Consider the following 21938-nt stretch of genomic DNA (forward strand, 5'->3'; position numbering starts at 1 on the left):
GAACCAAGAAAATGTCTATGGGCACACAGTAGATGCTGCAAAAACATTTAATGAAGGAAATCTGGGAATACGTTCTTATATTAATGCTAAAGCAAAAACAAAAAAGCAAATCTGAGCATTAAAGAAACTGAATAATTTGCTCAAGATTGCTCAAGTAGTTAAATAGTTGAGTCTAGAGATTTTCCCTCCTAATTCCCATTTTTGGCTCTTCCCCAGCAACCTGTTGACTTACTTATATCAGAGTGTCAAATATAATCTGCCAAAGATGCATTGCAGGGAAAAAAAGAACGAGAAAAGTCCAGCCCTCTATAAAGGTTCGCTATCTCCAAAAGTTACCCGACATGATGGTCACATATGATGTGAAATACGTAAAGTAAGAATCCTATATTTATACAGCAGCTATGAAGCATGCAAAATACAAACATATTGAATCAAAAGTTCTATTTTTAAGGCAAAAGGTCAAAGCCGGTCTTCCATGACTTACTCTGCCTTACAGCACAGTATGCATGGCCACACAGGTGACTGCAGCCCTCTCACCTGCTAAAAGTAGACTGGCTGTTTCAGCGCAACGTGTATGTTTGTTTCCTGTGTGTTGTCGTATGGATTTTTCTGGAGTCACCCATGAATCAGGCATGAACAACCCCAAGGCATCACAGTCCTAATAAACTTATCTTGGACTATTTTGGCCTAGGTGATAGCTAACCCATTGATCAAAGAAATCCAAGCTGATAAAAGCCTTTCTTGGAAATTGTGAGCCAGGCCAGGCTGTAAATCATAACACGATGCACGCTTCTTCCATGGGGCACCCCACAGCAGCGATTCAAAAAAAAAAAAAAAAAAAAAACCCTCACTTCCACATCCAGTGGAGTTGTAGTTTATTACCATAACCCTCCCAAGTCAAAAGGACACCACTTTCAAGCCTTGCAACTTGGTGCAGACAGGGCTTTTGCCCTTCAGCCCTCTCCGCTGGGCCTCTCTACCTGTCCTCTCCCACTGTCTACAGGTCCCGAACATTAGAAAATAGAAAATGTGATGATCTTTGTGTGTCTCTGTAAAATGTGTGTATGTGTGCGTGTGTTTGGGTGTAACGGGCCTTCTGTTTGGCTGCGCGGCCCGTCCGTCTTGGCGCGGGCCAATGGCAGGCTGCCTTATATAAAATGAGTGTTTTCAGTCTCTCCGGGTTGCATGTACTGTATGTGGAACAGTGTACAGTGAAGCGGAGGCAGAGCGGCTCCGCGAGCTCCTCTCCACTTTCCCATAGAGGAACCCTGACTGGCCGCGGAGGGCGAGCCACACACACGCCCTCGCGCCCGGCGAGCCCGCTAGGTAAGCGCCCCCCATCCCCAGCCCTGCCGGGGCGCTCTCCCCGCACTTTCTGTTTTCCTACTCACTTGCGAGCCGCCGGGCTGCAGCCCCAAGGACTCCGCGGCAGGAGCCGCGGCGGCAGCCGGTAGGGTGGACTTGAGGAAGACGGAGGGAACCCCGCGCGTCCGGAGCCGCCGCCAGCCGGCCCGCGGGGCCGGGCACTTTTCCCCCCTCCGCCAAAACTTTGGGTCTGGAGAGGTCGGGGGCGAGGGTCGCGGCGGCCGCGCCGGCGGGGCCCGGGGGGCGGGGGGCGCGGAGGCAGTGCCCTGCGAGCGGGAGGCTGGGGGCCGGGCTGGGGAGTAGTAGGCCAGCCGGTGCCAGGCTGCGTTTGCAACCAGCACCTCTCGGCGCACAGGCAGCGCCGCCCGAGAGGGGCACGGGAGCCGGGGCGCGGGCTGGGGCAGCCGGAGGAAAACAACAACAGAGCCCTCACGCCCGGCGGGCGGCTCGTGGCCGCCCGGGGAGCCCCAAACTTCATCGCGGCGAAAGTACGTGGAGCCCAGCCTGGGCTCGGCTGCCGGGGAGGTGGGGCCTGGGGAGCAGCGGCAGGGGAGGAAGGTACGGGGAGGCAGCCCTCGGTGGATTTATCGAACGTTTCGTGTGCGTTGGTGACCGGGAGCAGCCAGCCCCAGTTGCTCGTTCATCGGCAGAGTTGGGATTTGGGTGTTCCGGCCCCGCGGCTCGGTGCCCTCTCACCCCCCACCCCTAACCAAATGCGCGGCGAGTGGAGAAAGTGCTGTTTTAGTGCCAGAGTAGCCTGGAGGAAGAATAGGGGGAGAGGGGGAAGAGAGGGCGAGGGAGAAGGGGAGAGGGAAAGGGGGGGAGAGGGAGGGGAGAGGGAGAGAGGGAGAGGGAGAGGGAACGCGAGGGAAGAGAGGAGGGGGAAGAGGAGGAGGGAGGCCGTGTCAGGATTTTGCCTGAATGTGGGATTATGTTGTGTCAATAAGTTTAAGGTGGAGAGAGCGAGGCTGGGGGGTGGTGGCGGTGGAGGGGAGGAGGAAGGCCTTGGCTGTTTAAAGTCTCGTTTCTGAAGGTAAGTTATGGCATTGCATGGTCGCGATGACAGAAAACTTGCAGATCCTTTATCCGGGGATGGGGTCGATGCCCCTGGAAAGAGCTCCCCAGCCCTCCTCAGCCACACTCGTGGTACGCTGTTATTTGCTGCGATCCGGGTCGCTTGTAAATTACAGAAATCAGACTCGAGGTTTCTTTTCCTCCTCCACCTCGTCTCGCTCACTCACCCTCAGAAATTTTATTATTTTTAAATTTTTTTTTCCTTGGGGGTATTGTATGAAACTTAACGTAACTGAGACCGAACCCGAGTCGTGTAATTTACAAGGACCCTGGATCCAAGAATCTGGAACACGTTTATATGTGAATTATCCTCGATCATTTCTGCTAAATGAGGAAGGTAAAACGAAACGATGCAAAAAGCTAAGACACAACATGTACGACAGAGGGGGGGGGGGAGAGGGAGAGACAGAGAGAGAAGCTATTTTTTGCTTTCCTTTCTGTAGAAAGGAAAATAAAGCGTGCATTTCCCTTCCTTGCCGGTGTGTAGGGTCTAGTCAGTATTTTAACTGTCTGAGGACAGATTCGTCCAGGTGGATCTTGTTGAAAAGTTTCGCGAGGTGGGGTGGAGGTGGGGGGGGGACGAAGGGGAAGGTGGGTGGAGGTTGTGGGGGATGGGGACGGAGCGAGCTCTGCCTCTGCTAATGGTCATTGGCCTGGGGCTTTGAAACCATTGCCTGTCCTGCTAATGACACGTCCAGTTCTCGTCTCCCTGCCGCGGACGCCGGGCTGTCGTTCCCGGGGCTGACTGACGGGGACTGGGGTACTTTCCCCGCGCGGGGAGGGGCGTTCTTCGCCATCCCCTGGGGCTGCCCACTCGCGGCGTGGGCCCCCCCCCACGCGCGCCCCCTCCCCTGCGCGCCGCCGCCACCTCTGCTCGCGCGACTTTTGTAGCCTGCTGGCGGCCAGGGGGCGCGGGGGGTCCTCGGTGCGGACGTCCCTGCGCGGCCACCCCGCGCCCGGCCCCACGCGCGCCGCGCCGCGCGGTCCAAGCCCGGAATGGCAGCGCCGGGCCGGGCGGCGGCGGTGCCTCCCTGGGGGGCAGCGGAGGCTGAGGCAGTGGCGGCAGGATCTTCGCCGGGGCCCGCGGGAGGAGGAGGAGGAGGAGGAGGAGGAGGAGGAACGGGAGAAGGAGGAGGGGAAGGAGGAGGAAGAGGAGGAGGGCAGGGAGGCGTTTTCTGCCCGGATCGCCGCCAGTTCGAGCGGGCACGGGCACGGGGACACCCCACTCGTTGCTCCTCCGCTGTGGAAAGGTGTTTAGCAGACTTTTACGCCCGGAGTGTGGGATTTGCACTTCATTTTTTTTCTTCCCCCCTCTCCCCCAAAGCAAGATGGACTCTATTGCCTTTCTCTTTCTCGGTCTGCCTCTGCCGCTGTCTTGTCAGCCTTTAAGATCGACATTTTGTACTAAGATGCAAACTTGATGGTGACCAGCAACAAAGCCGGGGTGGGATCCCTCGTCCCCTTCCTCCCTCCTCGTTTCCCAGCTGCCCCCACCCCGACATCGCAGACCCAGTGGCCCTGCGCTTGCCACCGTGGGCTCTGGCGAATGTGTTTTTCTCCGATCGGTTCCGATCTCCAATCTCTGGATTGCTGACCCTGGCAGCGCGTGTGGGAGACCGCTGTGGCTGCCCAGGTCTTCGGGGCTGAGGGCTTCGGTACCTGGACCCGCTGCAGCCGCGGTGGCACCTCCCGCTGACTCCTGGGCACCGCCAAGCTCGGGCTGCTTATTGATCGCTATGATTTGGTTACCGGTGGATTTGTCCTGGGGATGGTGATCACTTGTGCAAGTTGATGAATGATCGCGATGTGGGTTTTGCTTGTACAGAATGGATCAACTTTCTGCTTTGTACATACGGGGAGTGGGAAGCAAGGGTGCTGGAGACACCCGGGAATGCCAGATGGGCTGCCCCCCAGCCTCTGCCCTTTGAATATGGGGAGCTTCTCTCCTTTTCCTGCCCTCACTGTTCTGCCTTGGAGGGGGTGGAGTCAGGGGAGGGACTGTCGGAGAGCTGGACTCCTGGTTTCAGTGTCCTTCCTTCCTAGCTGTTAACGGAGCTTGGGATACTACTGTCTTCAAGCCTTCCCATACTGATGATGTACCTTTATTGGATACTTTATAGGTCACTATCATATGACAAAGGCTTTGCCGCAGTTCGTCTTCCTCCCTGTGTACTTTCAATTTGCCTTCCTGAGTAAGTATGCAAACTCTTCTTACAGGGGAGCACTACAGCAATTATTGATGACATAAAGGGTCCCTATTGTTCACATAAGAAGAGCTTTCTTGAGGTTTCAGACCCCAGAAAGCTCGTCTCACTGAGCTGCTCCCAACAGAAGTCAATTTATACTTCTCAGAGTTCAGCTGTAGGCTATTATTATGATGTTAAGGTAGTTTAAATGTTCTTTTCAGTTTTATCTACAAGTGGGTGTCACTTGAAAACTTATTTTCAAATAGGCATTTTAATTGATCATAAAATTTTACACAGAGTTGAAGGCCTAGTAAATTTGATGCTGAACAACACTGTAGAAAGATCGTCCTGTATGAGGGGAAAGAATTACTAAAAACCCAAGAAAGCATTGGGTAGAAGGCCTTTCTTATTATAGGGACCGATATTTGCTGCCACTGTCCCAGCCTCTCTTTCTTGAATAACTGTGACATCTGTAACAGTTACTTCTAGACTGGGGAGGGGAGGAAGGGCAGTATGGTACATTGTAGTATCTGGTGTCCAAGATTGATGTAGAACTGGTCAGAATAACCTTCAAAATGTATATATTTGGAGAAATTAGGAACTCTTGAGTAGCCTGAATAGACAATAAACAGCAACTTTGACCTCTGTTGTTAAGTGTCTGTTTCAGATCTATGCCTCCCAAAGGGAAAAATCTGCAAAGTATGTGTAGGATAGAAAGTGTCTGCAAAGTTTGTTTTTGAGAGCTAATAACGTAGCTGAGGGTTTATAGAGCATTTGACGGCAACATGGTGAGCTGAACCTGCAGACAATCTACTTGCAAGTTTGCCGCTCTATTGTAAAGGAACATGTGAGGCATTCGGAGGCACTGATATTTTAAGAAAACCAGTTGTTTTAAGTTGTATGGATTGATTGTGGTGCTTTGTAATATTGCCATACTGGATTTGGAGATTATGTTTTGTGAATGAAAATGGACCTCAACTCACTTTTCCATGCAAGATAATTCAGGGACCTGGCCGTTTTGTGGTTTGCTGGGTTATCAAGTTTATTAACAAAATCTTGTCTTACGCTAAGAGCTGTTGAGTTTGAAGACGAGGCCTTTGTGGTAGTTGCATCAGGTAACAAAATATACTTTGATAATACTAAGGATTTAAAGGATCTGTATAATGTAAGTTTTGTGTCCCAACATTTTTTGTGGAATGTAATTATTGGTATTACTGTGATTATTAAGTGATTGGAGATATCAAAATATGTCACTTACAAGAGGCTAGTTAGAATGGTCAGAATGAAATGGTTCAATAAGGTGAATTTAGTGAATACCAAAATATGTGGATTTCAGTGTCTTTGATTTTCTTACAGCTTGTTTGCAAGAGAAGTTTTTCATATTTGAACATATGGCAAGAGTATTCAAAATGCATTCCTGATTACTAAAGAATACTAAAGAATTACTGAAGAATGTGAGGCACCTTATTTTGTTCATTGCAGCAACCTTACTTGTTTCTCCATGGAAATATATTTAACCAATTCAGAAATTAATATGGGATCAGTAATTTCCAGAATAAAAGTGATCTTGTGAGCCATTACATTTCTTTCAGATATCAAAGGATTGCTTCACTAAAGCAATATTTTTAAGAGTAGTCTTGAAGAGTAGTTTTGATAGTGTAAAACTTATAATCATGATCTAAGAGTCACCTTGACCATGAATTACCAGTTATGCACACCTAAACTGTTTTAGATTTGAGGTTTACTGAACAAAATAAGAATTTACAGAAATTTTTGTTTTTCTGTCATCAAGAGTTTCCAAACTTCCCATTTCATTATTCTGCATACCTCTATTAAGTTCTGAAACTGAAGCCTTAATTTGTGTTTCAAATTTAGTGTTAGCTGCTGGAAAGGTGGCTCATCTGCTGTTTCCAAGTGTTATGTCTTTGAAGGCACTTGCCGTGGTTTTAGAGAGAGAATCTTCCATTAGAGACTTACATATTTTTAAAACTTTTCAGTTTTGAGACTTAAATAATCCATCTTGATCTTTGTATCCAAAATTTTTTAAGGTGCGGGTTTGACTGTCTCTTTGAGATAGCTCTGCCTTTAATGTACTTCGTAAAGTGTATAGATAGGGCCTTTGACCTTATATACCTAATCTTTGTGCTTAATCCTTTAGAACAGGGGGAATTTGTTTGAATACAGCTTTGAGTGAAAGCTAGGATGCATATATCAGTACAGTTGGTCTATGCTATAAGTAACTATATAATTGGTAAAGTTTTGTATATGTAGTAAAGAAAGAAGGAACAAAAGATCTGAAAATAATGTGATGTAGCTCGTGAAAATATAATTCAGCAGCTAAAACAATAAAGCTATAATTTTCATGAAATTAAAAATAATTTCTAATTATTAGTCATTAACCAGCATATTTAAAGTATGTTTATTCCTATGTTTCACAAAGAGCATGAGTGGATGCAAACACTGTATTTTAAAGAGGATGTTGCATAAATAAGAATCACTTTGAAATTAAAAACAATTATTTGAAAGGCAGAGAAAGCAAGAGAGAGAGAGAAGAAAGAGAGACAGAGATCTTTCAGCCACTGGTTCACTCTCTAAGAGCTTGCAACAGCTGGGTCTAGACCAGACCAAAGCCAGGAGGTAGCTGGGAATTTGGTCTGAGTTTCCTACATGTGTGACAGGGACCCAGCTACCAGCTACAATCCAGGGTGCTCACTAGCAGGAACCTGGAATTGGGAATAGAGCCTGGACTCAAAACCAGGCATCCTGATAAGGAATGCAGATGTCCCAAGTGGCATCTTAACCATTCTCCCAGACATCTTTAATAAGGTCTCACAGCTCAACCTTATTTAAAAAACAGAAAACTTTTTGAAAATAGCCACATTACATATTTGCCCGTTTCTGCTGTAGTAAAGGAAATCCCTGAAATTATTATTAGTGTCTTACAAATGTACAGAATATATTTACAATCATATTTAAATGCGCTGAAGTACTGTATTTTCGCATTTAATTTTGATATATCATGTCTGTCGTTTTGCCATCCCTGTGTTTTAAGATTTAATCTAAGAAGATGCTTTTCGTCCATCTTCTTTAGCATTTCACCACCGAGGGCACCTTTTAAAATAGGTCTGAGTGGTATCTCTCCTATATTGTTAGTCAGGTTCCCTCCTCTCTTAATGAAATGAAAACAAAGCCAACTTCAGGAGAAACACTGCCATTTCAGCACTGCATTGTTATCATGTGCCCCTGGCAAGTCAGATGCAAGCAGTGCTCAGGCGAACCTCTGAGACCGCTGCTCCGAAGGTAGGAAGGACTAAGGCTAAGGCTGAATGGAGATTCCCCTAGTTTGGAGAGTCTAATTCACTCAGTGGGTTTGTACCACCTCCAGGACGGTTCTTGTATACTGTGCCAAATTGTAGATATTTCTATATTTTAGGTCATTCCTGAGAAAAGTTTTGAGTATAACTTCTTTCAGCATTCATACGTGATCATATTATCTTTTAGAGGGAAATTTGTTGAAATGCTGGCATACTGTTGGGTGATTTTAAAACATCCAGAAAAATCCTTATGTATTAAGGAAGATTTCTTTTAATATTTTTTCTTTCTAAGATAAAGATGGGGTGAAAATTGAAGTAAGTGCCAATTACATGAGGGAATACAAAAGAAGGCAAACCTGTGAAGAATTCTATCTAGAAGTATAAATATTGAGAGAAGATGAAAAAATGAGGGAATGAAGGACTTAAAGGGTTAAATATATACCATGAAGTATTGACACCCCTACCAAAATATAAATTTAATAAGTTAAAATATGTGAGTCAGTTCAAGGATTTGAGTACTAAAATGACTTCAGATGATGAGAAGGTTATGTAGCATACAAAGTAAAAGTGAGAATGAATTGGATTCTATGAAATCTCAGAAAAATTAAAAATATTCTGAAGTATTGAGTAAATAATTAAACCAACGATAGTATATGGCCCTCAGGTAAAAATATCATGGAGGCCGGCGCCACGGCTCACTAGGCTAATCCTCTGCCTGTGGTGCCGGCACACCTGGTTCTAGTCCCGGTTGGGGCGCCAGATTCTGTCCCAGTTGCTCCTCTTCCAGTCCAGCTCTCTGCTGTGGCCAGGGAGTGAAGTGGAGGATGGCCCAGGTCCTTGGGCCCTACACCCGCATGTGAGACCAGGAGGAAGCACCTGGCTCCTGGCTTTGAATTGGCACAGCACGCCGGCCGTGGCGGCCATTTGCGGGGTGAACCAAAGGAAAAGGAAGACCTTTCTCTCTGTCTCTCTCACTAACTCTGCCTGTCAAAAAAAAAAAAAAAAAAAAAAAAAGATCATGAAATAATGCAGAAGTTCTTTTAAATAGCATGGACTAGGAGAGGAAGACGGCTCTTTTCATGTTTCAGTGTGGTTAGTTGACAGTCTGGCACATTTACTCTGGTGACTTTCTGGAATGTCCTAGAGCATCAGCTCCCAAACTCTTCCATCAAGACAAGATACCATGTTTACACATAGAACATTTTGATTTTCCTGATTATAGACATAGATAAATTATGCTGTGTATTTTGTAGGTAGTTCACAGTGTGGTACAGCTACTCCGTTTCCTATCAAGAAAGCATCAGAATACAAGTGACAATGAGATCAAAATGAAAATCTTGAATATACTCATAGACAATGGTAAAATTGTAAAGTGTAGTAGTTTAACTGTTCTCACTTAACTATTTGGGGCACTTGTGACTGATTTATACTTAGGCTGTGTCAAGACATGAAAATTGAGAAGTGTTAGGTGTGTAGTGCTTAACAAATTTCATTGCACAAAATTGGCACTTAAATAAAAAAGAGGAGCAAGCTAAGGAGAAGATGAATGGGAGATATCAATACACCAAACAAATCCCTGAAATTTCAAACAACGTGAAAACCGTAAGTTAGTGAATGCCACATTGGGTCAAGCACAAAGAAAGTACAGAAGAGTTTACAAATAGTATCGTTTTACTTAAATACACGTTGTCTGTAACATTAAACATTTTTTTAAGTAGACACCAATCGTATAATTTATTTGAATAAATGAAAATTAAGAAACGTTTGCATTTCCTGATTTTTAAGACTATAGTTGCCAGGTACATCTACCCGCCTAACTAAATTTTAATCTGCTATACTTTTTGATCTGCAGTGAATTAATAAGCCCTATTTTTTGAAGATGCCTTTGCACTTTAATGTGTAGAGGTACTAGAAATAGATTTCACAATCTTTCATCTAAATAACTGAAAAATTAAAAAGCTTTTTTCCTCAAAACGTTTAGCATCAAAACTCGTTTGGTAGTGAGACCTAACCCAAACTGTCATGGAACCATTTAAAATAGTTTTCAAGCCCACTTTGAAATAATATTCACATATTTTGTTGTAGAAATAATAGTACTTATTTATTCACTGGTTATGAGGTATTATTTTACATCTACCCAGAAATATTACATAATATATGCTGTCTGCATGGTTTTACCTTCGTATAAAGGCATAACAATCTAAATTCTGAAGCCTGTCTTGACCTAAGGGTTTTTAATAAGGAATTCTGATCTTTCATATTCACTTCCTTAGTCCACAGTGAAATGATCTGATATTCCTACCCATTTACTTTAATGAAAATCCTTTTGCTGATTTTGATGATGGCTCATCTGAACATTTTGACTTTACCGCAAGCCGGCAAATCATAGAAAATGTCTTAATATTATATGGTAACTCAGTCAAACTGTTGAAACTCCGTGTCTCCAAATATAAGGATGGAAGGCACAGGAGTGTAAAGTCAGGTAAGCAAAATATGGTAGTCATTAATGTTTGCACCCCCTCAGTTGAGCACACACACACAGAAGCTGGTGTTCCCCTCATCTATGCCATTTTGACATTGTGATTCACTTGTTGTGGAGGTATTTATTTTATTAAACAAATACACAATAAAATTGGCACCACATGTGAAACATATACCATGGTGAATATTTGAGTGATATTCAGACTACTTTCATTATGGCTTACTGTTATTAAAAATGTCATGAAGCTGTTTTAAAACATATCCTTTATTACACCATCATTTGCACATGTGTCTTTCCATCTATCAGAAAAGTAAAAGTGGAAAATGTTTTCTGACAATTGAGATTATTCTCAGGTGAGAATGTTTGCAGATTGAATTGTTTTACAGAAGTTTTAGGTACTTTTATTTTCAATAATTAATTATAGAATATTAAGGTAATGCCCTTTACTTTTAATTTCTTGTAAGACCATTATAGAAAAACAGGAAGTATGCCATGGATAGAATCTATATGACACTCTAGGAATAAATAGTAGCTCTCTCTGCTTATTGTTATGGTAAGAGATTTAAATCAGTCTTCATTTGGTATAGACTGAAACTTAAGTTAATGCTGAAGACTTTATTGATACCACTTTTGTTACTCTTTGAGATGACTGTATTCATTGGTATGGGAAAGCCACAGATTAAGTAATTCAGAGGGAGTCTTATTAGCATTGCTGATTATTTTAATATTAAAAAATGCTGAGTTGTTTTGTAGATTTTGGTACACCTCTCAGAACTCATCCAAGTGTAGAGTTCTCATTGACTGCAAAGGGAATGTGATGGAGCATAGAAGAAAATGAGAAAATAATTTTATATATCCAGCTGTCAAGCTTTGATTGTCTTTTGAGTTACTGAAATTACCATTTTTTTTCTTCTCTGTTTTCCCTTCCTCTCTTCCTTCTTCCTCCTCTCCTCCGCTTTCCCCTTCTATCTCATTCTGTCATATTCCTCTTTCTCTGATCTCTTCCTTTTCCCTATTGTGTCCAGTAATGTGAATATTTTAGAATGGGGATGTGGAGTTGAACTTTCTTTTTACCTTTATTTGATTTTAAAGACTTGCAGTTGAGTCATTTTGGTATTTGTTACTACCCATGTAATATAATTATTGATAAATGAATTTGAGGCTTTAACATTTCCCTACTTATGAGGATACTTCATAAAGTTAGTTGAAAATGGAATTAAAAGATAACTGTATTTTGGTGCAAAAAATCTTTGAAATCCATGTATAGTTCATTTCATAAAATGTATTTTCTGCGAACTTTTTGAGGACCCCTCATATAAGTGTCAATTAAAAAGGGATTATGAAAAACTTATCAGGGCTATGTGAAATAATGACACCTGTTGTTTTTGTGAGATAATTGAAGTAAACTTATCCAGACACTTTTGTTTCTTAGGGTGAAAGAATGACTACACAGTTCTCATTTATATGTAAGGCAAAGTTGAGTTTGTGTGTGTGTGTGTTTTTAATTTGTTTATTTGAGAGGGAGAGAGAGAAAAAAAAAGAGAAGGAGGGGGGAGAGGGAGAGAGAGAGATCAAACATTAAAGAGCAAACTCTCATTTGCTGGCTCACTCCCCATATGACTGCAATTGCGAAGACTTTATTTGAGAGAGAGAGACTGAGAAAGAGAGAGCTATTATCCATGGGTTCACTCCCCAAATGTCTGCCAGGACTGGGCTGAGCTGAACCAGCGAGGCTGGAGCTCAATCAGAGTCTCCCATGTGGGTGGCAGGGACTCAATTTTTTGAGCCATCACTACTGCCTCGCAGAGTCTGAATTAGCAGGAAGCTGCAGTGAGGAGCCAGAGCCAGGAATCAGACCCAAGCTCTCAAATAATATTGAAGCCAGGCAGAAATCTTAACTGCTATGCCCAACATCCACTCCCTGAATGTTTTTAGGATAATTTCTCAAGCGGTAGTTTACGCTGGGAGAAAGGGGGAAAGATAATTTGGACTGAGAGCCTCCTTCTGTGGCATGAGTTTTATTTTTATTACTTTATTTTTCATAACTTTCAGATGAGAAGTATCCCGTTTTAATGATGAGGAAACCAAGTGTCAGGCTAAGTAACTTGTCTGTGGTTGTGCAGCCAGTGATCATGCTTGGCCTTGGACTGTTTGCAATGCCATACCCTCCTGGGGCTATTTCTGTATTTACCTGCCGTTAAGGCCATATTCCAAGAAGTTAGAAATGAGAGTTTGGGGCAACTTTCAGTGAAGAAGTATCCCCAATTTTTCTTTCTCCCAATTCAAAACTCAATTCAAGAGGCAGAGAAAGACAGAGAAAGGGAGAGAGGGACAAATTGCCAGTGCTCCCGTTTGCTGGTTTACTCCCCAAATGTCTGCAATAGCTGGGTCCAGGCTGGATCAGGTTCTGGAGCCAGGAGTGGGAAACTGGGAATGCAATCCTGGTCTCCCACATGGGAGGCAGGAACCCAGTTACCTAAACCGTCACCACTGCCTCCCAGGACCTGCTTTGGTGGGAGGCTGGGGTCCAGAGACAGCTGGGAATAAAAGAGGGGACCTCAGTTATGGGACATAGGTGTCTTTTTTTTTTAAAGATTTATTTATTTACTTGAAAGTCAGAGTTACACAGAGAGAGTAGAGGCAGAGAGAGAGAGAGAGAGAGAGAGAGAGAGAGAGAGAAGTCTTCCATCCAATGGTTCACTCCCCAATTGGCCGCAATGGCTGGAGCTGCGCCGATACGAAGCCAGGAGCCAGGAGCTTCTTCCGGGTCTCCCACGTGGGTTCAGGGACCCAAGGACTTGGGCCATCTTCTACTGCTTTCCCAGGCCACAGCAGAGAGCAGGATCAGAAGTGGAGCAGCCAGGTCTTGAACTGGCAGCTATATGGGATGCCAGCACTGCAGGCCAGGGCGTTAACCTGCTGTGCCACAGCACCGGCCCCAAGGGACATGGGTGTCTTTAGCACCCAGCGAAACACCTGCTCTGTAGAACTCTGTTCTTTATTACTTTCAAGGGATTTAGGTGAGAAAGTCTCTTGTTTGGGACCTGTTGTAAATTTTTATCTCTGAGGTCACTTTCAAAGGCATTTAATTTACAAACTGACATTTAGTCAACTTTCTAGTTGGTATAGCTAGAATAGGCCTCTATAGCAACTTTAATTCTAATATCTTTTTTATTACTTTAGTATAGCAGAAGAGATCATTTGTCCTTTCTTGAAGAGTTGTTTCTCCAGCTGAATATTCTGTTTGTGCTCTGCTACTTTTTAGTCATTAATCACTGAATATATTTTATTGGAACTATTTAACAATGTAACATGGGTAATGTTATAGAAGTTTTCTAATATTTTCTTTGACTGGAAACTCAACATTAGTGGAAAAATTAGTAAGGAGCAGATTTGTGGCCTTCTCTTTGGAGTATCTGATGATCAGACATGAGTTAGATACAGAGTCAGTCAAACGTTCAAGTTCATCAGTTTTGGAAATAGTTTAGAAGGTATGTACTTTTGGTTTATTTTGCCTGAGAAGCTTTTCTGCTGTGAAAAGATTTGTGTAAGTTATACTTTTGTATACGAGTAGAAAACCATTTAGAAAATACAAAGTTAACATGTTGCGTTTTGGTACTAAGAGCCCTCCCTATTCATCTGAAATTATTTTCTTTTATCTTTGCAAATTCAGCAAAGTCAGAACTTGATTTAATAGCGAAGATTAGAACTTCGGCTTTTTTTAAGGGGCTCATCTTTTCCCGTGATATGTGTAGCCAGGGTATTTATTTGAGCGAAGTTGCAGCTTGGATGATGATCTTTTGAAGAGTGTGTTCTTGCATTCTTTTAGCCACTGACACTTTACTCTCGGTGCTGAGCTTCCACTTACTGGATTTCATCCCCCCACCATAAACCACTTGCTTTCTGTTCTCAATCAAGTAGGATGGTAAACTGAATTAGTGTAAGTTTAATGGCATTTGACACCTTTCTTTCTGCTTGTTTTCATGGGTCATGTTCAAAGCACAACATTTTCTAAGTTAAATAATTTGGTCAAGTGTTGGTGAGACTCAGGCAGAAAAACCTGCTATTGGTATAATTCAGTGTTCATGAATTGAGAGCCTACAGTATGTTGGTGCTTGACCTAGGCTTTAGGGATATAAAGATGAATACCAGACAACCTTATTCTCAAAGCAAACATATTCTACTGGCTGGAAAAGGCCAGCACATGTAAATATCTGTCATATAAGTTAATCTGTGCTAATTATTCTAATAAATACAGTGTAAAATAGTACTGAGTAAATACCAGTTCCAGCATAGGAACTGGACCTTGACACATGAAGAGAGTTTATTGCTGTAGCAACATGATTACCCTAATTGCTATTAAGATGTAAAGCTAATCTGGCCCAGGCTCTAGAGTGAATTTTAAAAATCAGGCTCTAACCCTAATTTTGCTTCTTGTTTAAATACTAGTGTTACTAGTACATCCTTTAGGGCTTCTGGTATATTTAAAAGGTCTTTGATTTCTTTTTGATAGGGCTTTCACTTTATGTTATAGTTCAGTTAAATGTTTTAGACTTCCTTTTTATTTATTGCTATTAATGTCACAATCTGTAATGACAACATGATTGAAACAAAGGGAAGTGTTTGACTATCTAACATCTCCAAGAGGGTTCATACATGCCAAATAATGTTAAAAGCATACTTAATAGAGTAGTAAGTATGAATTAGAGACACAAGGATTGAAACATGTGTCAGTAAAAATATTATGAACTACTGTAACTAATACTTAGTTTTACTCAAATTATACTAATTAGGAGTACATTGATAAGATTTCTAGTCCAAGTATTAATAAGACATAGGATTCTAAACAGGGGGAAATAGGAGAGATTATAGGTGGTGATTATTCTCAGTGGTTCCATCAAGCAGTTTTTAGGTTTTTCTGGGATTTTTTCAACCTGTACTTAGAGTTGCTGTCCCTCTTGTGGTTTAGAAACTTGTGGCCTGTAGGACACCCATGAGTTTACCACTTTTCTTTTATGCATAGTGAACTGGATCTGGTCTTTTAATCATGGTTTTTGTGTTTGTTACGACTCAGAATTTATGCATTTTCACCCAGTTTGTATTTGTGGCCCTCCTTCTGCTGGTCACTTCTGGATACCAGCCCAGTTTAAATTAAAACTTTGTTTCTAAAATATTGCACTCGGTGTTCCAGATGGGAACCTTGGGTACTTTAATAACAACCAAATTTATTCATAAGTGAAATCATAAGGAAGAAGCTGATGTGGGAAAATATTTCTTCATATGCTTAGAACATCAGTAATGACCCTGATGTTTATGTTAAAGCAGCAAAGAGGAACAGAGACAGACAGAATTATAACTCTGAGTCTTTCTCCTGTGGTCTGTGTTGGGGCTTTTTGGCATTGTGGGAATACAGCCATTCAGATCTCATTATTTACCAAGCGTCGTGATAGTAATGAACTTGTTAGTTTTATCTATGGACATGTGTCCTCATCTCATTTGGTACCGTACAGGCTTAGGCCCAGAGAATTTGTTTAGAGTTGTGGTAAGACAAGGGTTTTTTTTATGTTAATAGTTTTCCATATTCATTCTGTATGAATTTTGCCAATCTGGACACGCATTCTGTGAGCAGAGACACATATGTGTGGATCTGGTCTTGCACACACAGCGATGAGTTTATCGTGCAAGAAACTGACAGTGAATCAGCTGTTGTTTCTTTTTATTTACTTTTTTTTTTTTTTAATGTGACCTTATGTGTCAGTTCTGAGACGTATTTCAAATACAGCTAGATGGCTTTCAAGTCTAAAATATACATGTTAAGAATTAGAATGATCTGTATGTAAGGTGTCCGGTGCGTAACAAATCTTCCCAGGCAGACGAATCGATTGTTCACAGGCTTTTATTGGGGTTCCGCTCCCGGGTGAGGTTCCCCGGTCCCAACAGAGCAACAGAGCGGGGGCCGGGAAAGTCGCACGTCAGAGATTGGGAGAGCTCCTTTTATAGATTTAGGGCATGAGAGTTAAAGGTTGAGGGGGGTCTGATCCTCATTGGTTGACCTTTAGGCACCCGCAGGGACCTTGACAAGGACTTTCTTCCCTGGAAGTATGCCTTTCCATTCCCGGAAGTGTAGGCCTTCCCTCCTTGCGATTCCCAAAGCTACCACTGTACTTCTCTTCATTTATAAGATGTGCTCCTAAAAGTTTTGACTTGGTTTCTCAAAAAGTAACTATTTTTATCGACATTATCAATTAAGAATATTTCATATTTATTTCTAATTTGCCTTCAGTTACCAGCGGCTGCTGTTTTGAGAGATTGAAGTTTTACCATCACCAGATCTCTGTATTAAGTCATCAATGGTCTGTTAAGTATACCTGAGGGAGTTGAGTGAAGGAATACAGTATCAGTCATTTTGTGAAGGGAACAGACTTTGGTAAATCAAATAATTGTTCTTTGTCATATCCATTTGGTAATTCTGGGTTCCATATATTGAATTGTCTCTCTTTATGCAACATGTATTTATTGAGTACGCACAATGTATAAAATTGGATTAGGAATTCAGGGGCTTGCAGAATAAAAAGACAATGAGTCTGGTCTCTGGTTGTTTCTAGTATAATAATGACATACACAAAATGTGAAATAGGAAGTAAAGATTCCATAATATTCATGAGATAATGTGGATGATGAGTATAGGGCAATAGGAGTTAAACAGGAATGGGAAATTGGGATCCACTAGGATTTTGAACTTTGGTTATATAACTAGAAATTGTCTAAGCATCTTTGTAGAATGCTTGTTTACTTTATTGGATAGAAATTGAACGTTTTGGGGAGCCATGCTAACCCTCACTGTGCCAATCAAATATGTTACCATCTAAGCCAAAAAGGATCTAGACTTTTAAAATGCTGTTCTTTCTGGTAAAGCAAATTAAGGATGTATCCTTATTTATAAATTCTATATGCTTGGCTATAAATATGCATATAACAAAATATTAACAGATTAGAAAATATGAAAGGTGACATAATTTGAAAATACACAAAAATTGTATTATTTACCTCATTATTCCAAGTAGATTGTCTCTCATGTTTTGGAATTTGACAACTCTACTTTGTAGAGTACTGGTCAAAATTGGGTAGTGTTATACTGAGTTTAGGGAAACTCAGGGACTTTGTTTAGTTCACTGTCTTACTCCCAATACCTAGAACGTAGTAGGAGCTCAATAGATACCATTAAATGACTATGCACAGTTAGGATGGTTGGAAAGGGTAAGGACAGAGCCTAGCTCAGCATGAGAGTTGTGGTAAGAATTCAACTATCGAGTGCCTAACAAGTATGTAGCATATAGAAGGGATGGAGTAAATTTTAGTTGTTTGTGAAGGGTTATGGAAAGTGTGTAGCTAGCATGAGGTATTGGCAGCAACCACAGATCCAGGCATGAAAAGCTAAGTTCTAAGAGGTCCTCCAAAGCTGTACAGTATATGACTAGACTAGCTATAGGGTGGAAGAAAGATATAGCTGGTGAGGGTCAGAGTGTTAATAAAAGCATCTCTGAGAAATGACTTTGGTGACCTTAGATCTTAAAGCAAAAACTGTGAGCATCTTAAGCAGTGAGATCTGGATTTTACTCATCTTTGTACCTGCAGTGCAGAAGGTGCCTGATATAATTTTTGTTGAATCAAATTGGTCTGTTTTTCCTACGTACTGAATATAGGAGGCCTTGAGCCCACAGGAGTGGATCAGTGTTGAGATTAGAGGCCTGTAAATGAATCCTGCCTGGAATGAAGCAAAGCCAGTGGTTCTGGGATTACATCATACAGATAGGTTTTTAAATCCTGGCAATATTGCTGGTATACAGGTGCTCCGGTGACCCAAACTGCCAGATCACATTTTTTATTTATTTAAAGGTCATGATTAACACATTTGTACTGACATATTATTAATCAAGAATATAGAGTATATGAGTAAATTATTCTATGGATGCTGTTTGTTATCTTTTTCCTTCTCCCATCACTAAAGCTAGGATATGTTGTGAATCATTCTAACCTATACCATTGGAATTAGGACTGAATTTATTTATAAATAAAAAAATAGTTTACATATTCTCTTTTTTGAGTTTTTTGTCCAGACTTCCTTTTTAATGATGGTAAAATTCTAATTTGTGGTCATAGCATAACCCTATCACACATTTTCTTGAGTGTCCTCTGAACTGGGGACAAGAAATATTTCCTCCCTGGGAGGAGGCTCTGACACCAGTTCACTTTCTGAGCTGACCCTGTGGAGGCATCCTTCGTTTGCTCTGCCACACTGGCACCCTTTTCCCCCTCTATAGTTCAGTTTCATTTAGGACATGTTTACTTAAAGCACTTTCACATCTGCACAAGTAGTAAATTACTACACTCTAATTTGCATTTCCATGTTTTGTGGTAAATGTAGTCCTTTGTGCTTGCAAAGACAGTCTAACTGCCCAAGTTTCCCAATGTTGTATAAAAATTTAATTTTTTAGAGCACCCTCCTGCAGCTTTGGCAGGATCTCCAAATAAAGGCTTGAAGAATTAAGACTTCTTAGTTCTCATCCTGTTAGTCATTAAGTCGTGAAACCTTTATTGCAAGGCTGTCATTCTTAAAGGGACAGTAGTAATAGTATCTTACTCTTGTTATTGCAACTTAAAGCATTTACATTGTGATTTCACTAATGCTATCTCATTTGTGCTTTATAATCATGTCGTGTGCTAGACTGTAGTGTGTCATTATTCCCATTTTACAATTGAAGAAACAGGCTCAAAGTTGTTAAGTTGCTTGACCCAGGTCACTGAGTTTGTAGTGGCTCCCCTGAGACCAGAACTTAGCTATTATGGCTGTTCCTGTGGAGTGCTGTCCACTTGCAGTACAGAATTTATCTTTTTTGAGTGAAGATTTTTTTTCTTCTTTTTACTTATTTTCAACCTGATAAATTATTATAAATATACCAGAAGCCATGACATAGAAAATATGATTAATTGTTCGTGTGCGATGGGCTATAGAATACCAGTGAAACAGGCCTTAAATTTCTGGTTTGCTTACCTTTTTCTGTATCTAAATAAATGTTCTAAGATCATATAGAAAGACTGTTCAATTGACTTAGCATTATTTTAAAAAGATCTATTTTTTATTTATTTGAAAGACAGAATGACAGAGAAGGAAAGAGATTTCCATCCACAGGTTCATTTTGCAAGTGGCCGCAATGGCTGAGGCTGGGATAGGTTGAGGCCAGAAGCCTGGAACTCCCTCTGGGTGCAGGACGCCAAGGACTTGGGCAATCCTCCTATGCCTTCCCAGACACATTAGCAGGGAGCTGGATTGGAAGTGGAACATTTGAGAATCCAAGGGTAGCTTTGATTTGGGATGGTGGCATAGGTTAACCTGCTGTACCACCAAGCTGACCCAGACTTTAACTTTTTTTTTTTTAACAGCTTGTGATGGAAAACTCAATGCATAGAGATTACACACTGACAAAGAATGAGATTTAGAATATATATTGGGATTCTTAAATGAGATTTGGTTTACATTATTAAGGCTGGTTTTTCTCCCCCATGTGAGATATTTCTGAAATTACAGTGAAATTTTTTTTGGAAACTAGGATTTGCTATCTAGGTATCTGAGCTAGTCACATTTCTGAAACACATTAACATTATAATTTGTTGTCAAGTAGTGTTTTCAAAGAAATGAAGGTAAGTGCTAAAGCTTTTCTCTTTAAATTTAAAATGCATTTTAATTTGGCACTATGTAGAAAGGGAGGTTATACAGGCCAGTGGGAGAAGCCAATACAGCACCTCTGCCAACCATAAAAGAGAAGATGTTTCTATGTAAAAGTTATTTTAGTATCCATTATTCAATTAATATTTTTCATAGTGGAGAAATTTTATTTGTATAGTTCTTATCTCAAAGTTCCTCAAGAGTAAATGTATCTAGTAATTATTTTCCTGTGAGAGAAGGCCAAAAGATTGATTAGAACTCCAGAACCTTTTTTATTGAAAGTATTTAACCCTTGACACAGCAGCAATTTTTAAGATGTTTATTTCCTTAGTTTCCTCTTATATAAACTTAATTTTCTAATCTTATTTGAGTATTTATTCCAGCTTCTGCACATGCTGTAGATTGAGTATCTAGAAAAGAGAGTTGATAATAAGCTGCAGTTTGAAAAACACCAGAGCGTGTGTTTATTGAAGAGGACTTATGAAGATGAAAGTGGTCAGGAACTATGAACTCTCTCTTTTTTAGTTTGGCTTGTTATTTAAAGTGCAGTATGAAAGTAGAAGTCGTGAGGATAATTAGGTAGAGGTCCTCCCTAACCCTCAGTGATGCAGGCGAGGAGTCCAAGTGGTCTCAGTTTTCTTTCCACCTCACAATAACCCTGCGAGTAGGAATTACTGTCTCCATTTTAGATGAGGGAACTGAGTCTCCGGCTTGGCCACCTGCCCAAGGTCGTTCTTCTGGTGAACAGTGGTGTTGGCATTCCATTCCAGCTCACTCTGTCTGCGGAGGGCATGCTCTTAACCACCCACTCCCTGGTCCTGCCTCCTGTGCTTCTCCATGAGGCATTCCTATGCTCCGTGGTGCATAGACTGCACTCCCGCTGAATTGTAACATCTAGGCCTTCAAGCATGGTTTTCCAGCCCAGGGAAAGTGGCCTTTTCTCTGTTTCTATCCTATATTGGTAAGCAGATTACCACTTACAAATACAACTGCTCCTCACTAACTTATTTCCAGAACCATTCTAAGCACATGATAAACTTCTATAGTTAAAAAAGTTAGTATTATATAGAAGTGAAATGTTTGTGATTTTTATAAAAAAAATTATGCTGCAGTAGAAAAAAGAAAATAGCTTTGGATTCAGATAACTTAAATCCAAAGAGAGTAACAGAACTATAGGTCTAATAGGAATCTTGCAGATGATATTAAAATGCATCATTTTAAATATGAAGAAAGTAAGGCTTGAATTAAGGAACTGGAACACTGGCCATTTGAGTGGCAGAGGTGGAACCAAGGTGTAAGAGTTGTAGTTTGGTGTTTTGCTATAGAAGTTTTCTTTTCTTTGTAATGATGTAGAAAACAATTTTTAGCCAATTGATGGCACCATCTTCAGGAATAACTTTCTAATGTTATTGTTTATAAATGGCTAAAAAAATTGAAAAACTAAAATGTAATTTGTTTTTAGAATGAAACCATTATTATGCATATTAACTTTGAGATTATTATCTTACTAGTTGATTTCTAATGGTATAATAACATGATTTTGATGGTTTATAGATACATGCCCCAGACTTGTGTCCTGTGAAAACAGGGCAAGAATTTGTAAAACAATAACACATTGTTAAATGGCCTGCCAGTTTATCAAATGCCCCAAGTTTATTACAGTTTGATCCCAGAAAAATCCATTCCAGCTTTGCAGTAGCTCATCCTGATCATAAGCAAAAGTTTCTTTAAAAATTATTCCAGGGCTGTTAGATTCTGTTCTATCTATGAAAGTATAAACTGCTCATAGATGT

General features: G+C 41.2%; 1 protein-coding gene across 6 annotated transcripts in view; it reads left to right on the forward strand.

Annotated features, from left to right (window-relative positions):
- Positions 1-1193: 1193 nt before the first annotated feature.
- The window catches only part of BBX (BBX high mobility group box domain containing), a 280483-nt gene continuing 259738 nt past the window's right edge, over positions 1194-21938 (forward strand). For 4 of the 6 annotated variants that reach the window (XM_062207541.1, XM_062207531.1, XM_062207610.1 and 1 more), the window contains exons 1-2: positions 1194-1326; positions 4560-4631. The gene's annotated coding sequence lies outside the window, so the exon portion shown is untranslated. Of the gene's footprint in view, positions 1327-2380; positions 2399-3181; positions 3200-4559; positions 4632-21938 lie in introns of those variants that run through there. The other 2 variants (XM_062207551.1, XM_062207561.1) reach the window with 2 other exon arrangements.

The sequence above is a fragment of the Lepus europaeus genome, chromosome 2 (genome assembly GCF_033115175.1).
Source record: "Lepus europaeus isolate LE1 chromosome 2, mLepTim1.pri, whole genome shotgun sequence".
NCBI classification, from domain to species: Eukaryota; Metazoa; Chordata; class Mammalia; order Lagomorpha; family Leporidae; genus Lepus; species Lepus europaeus.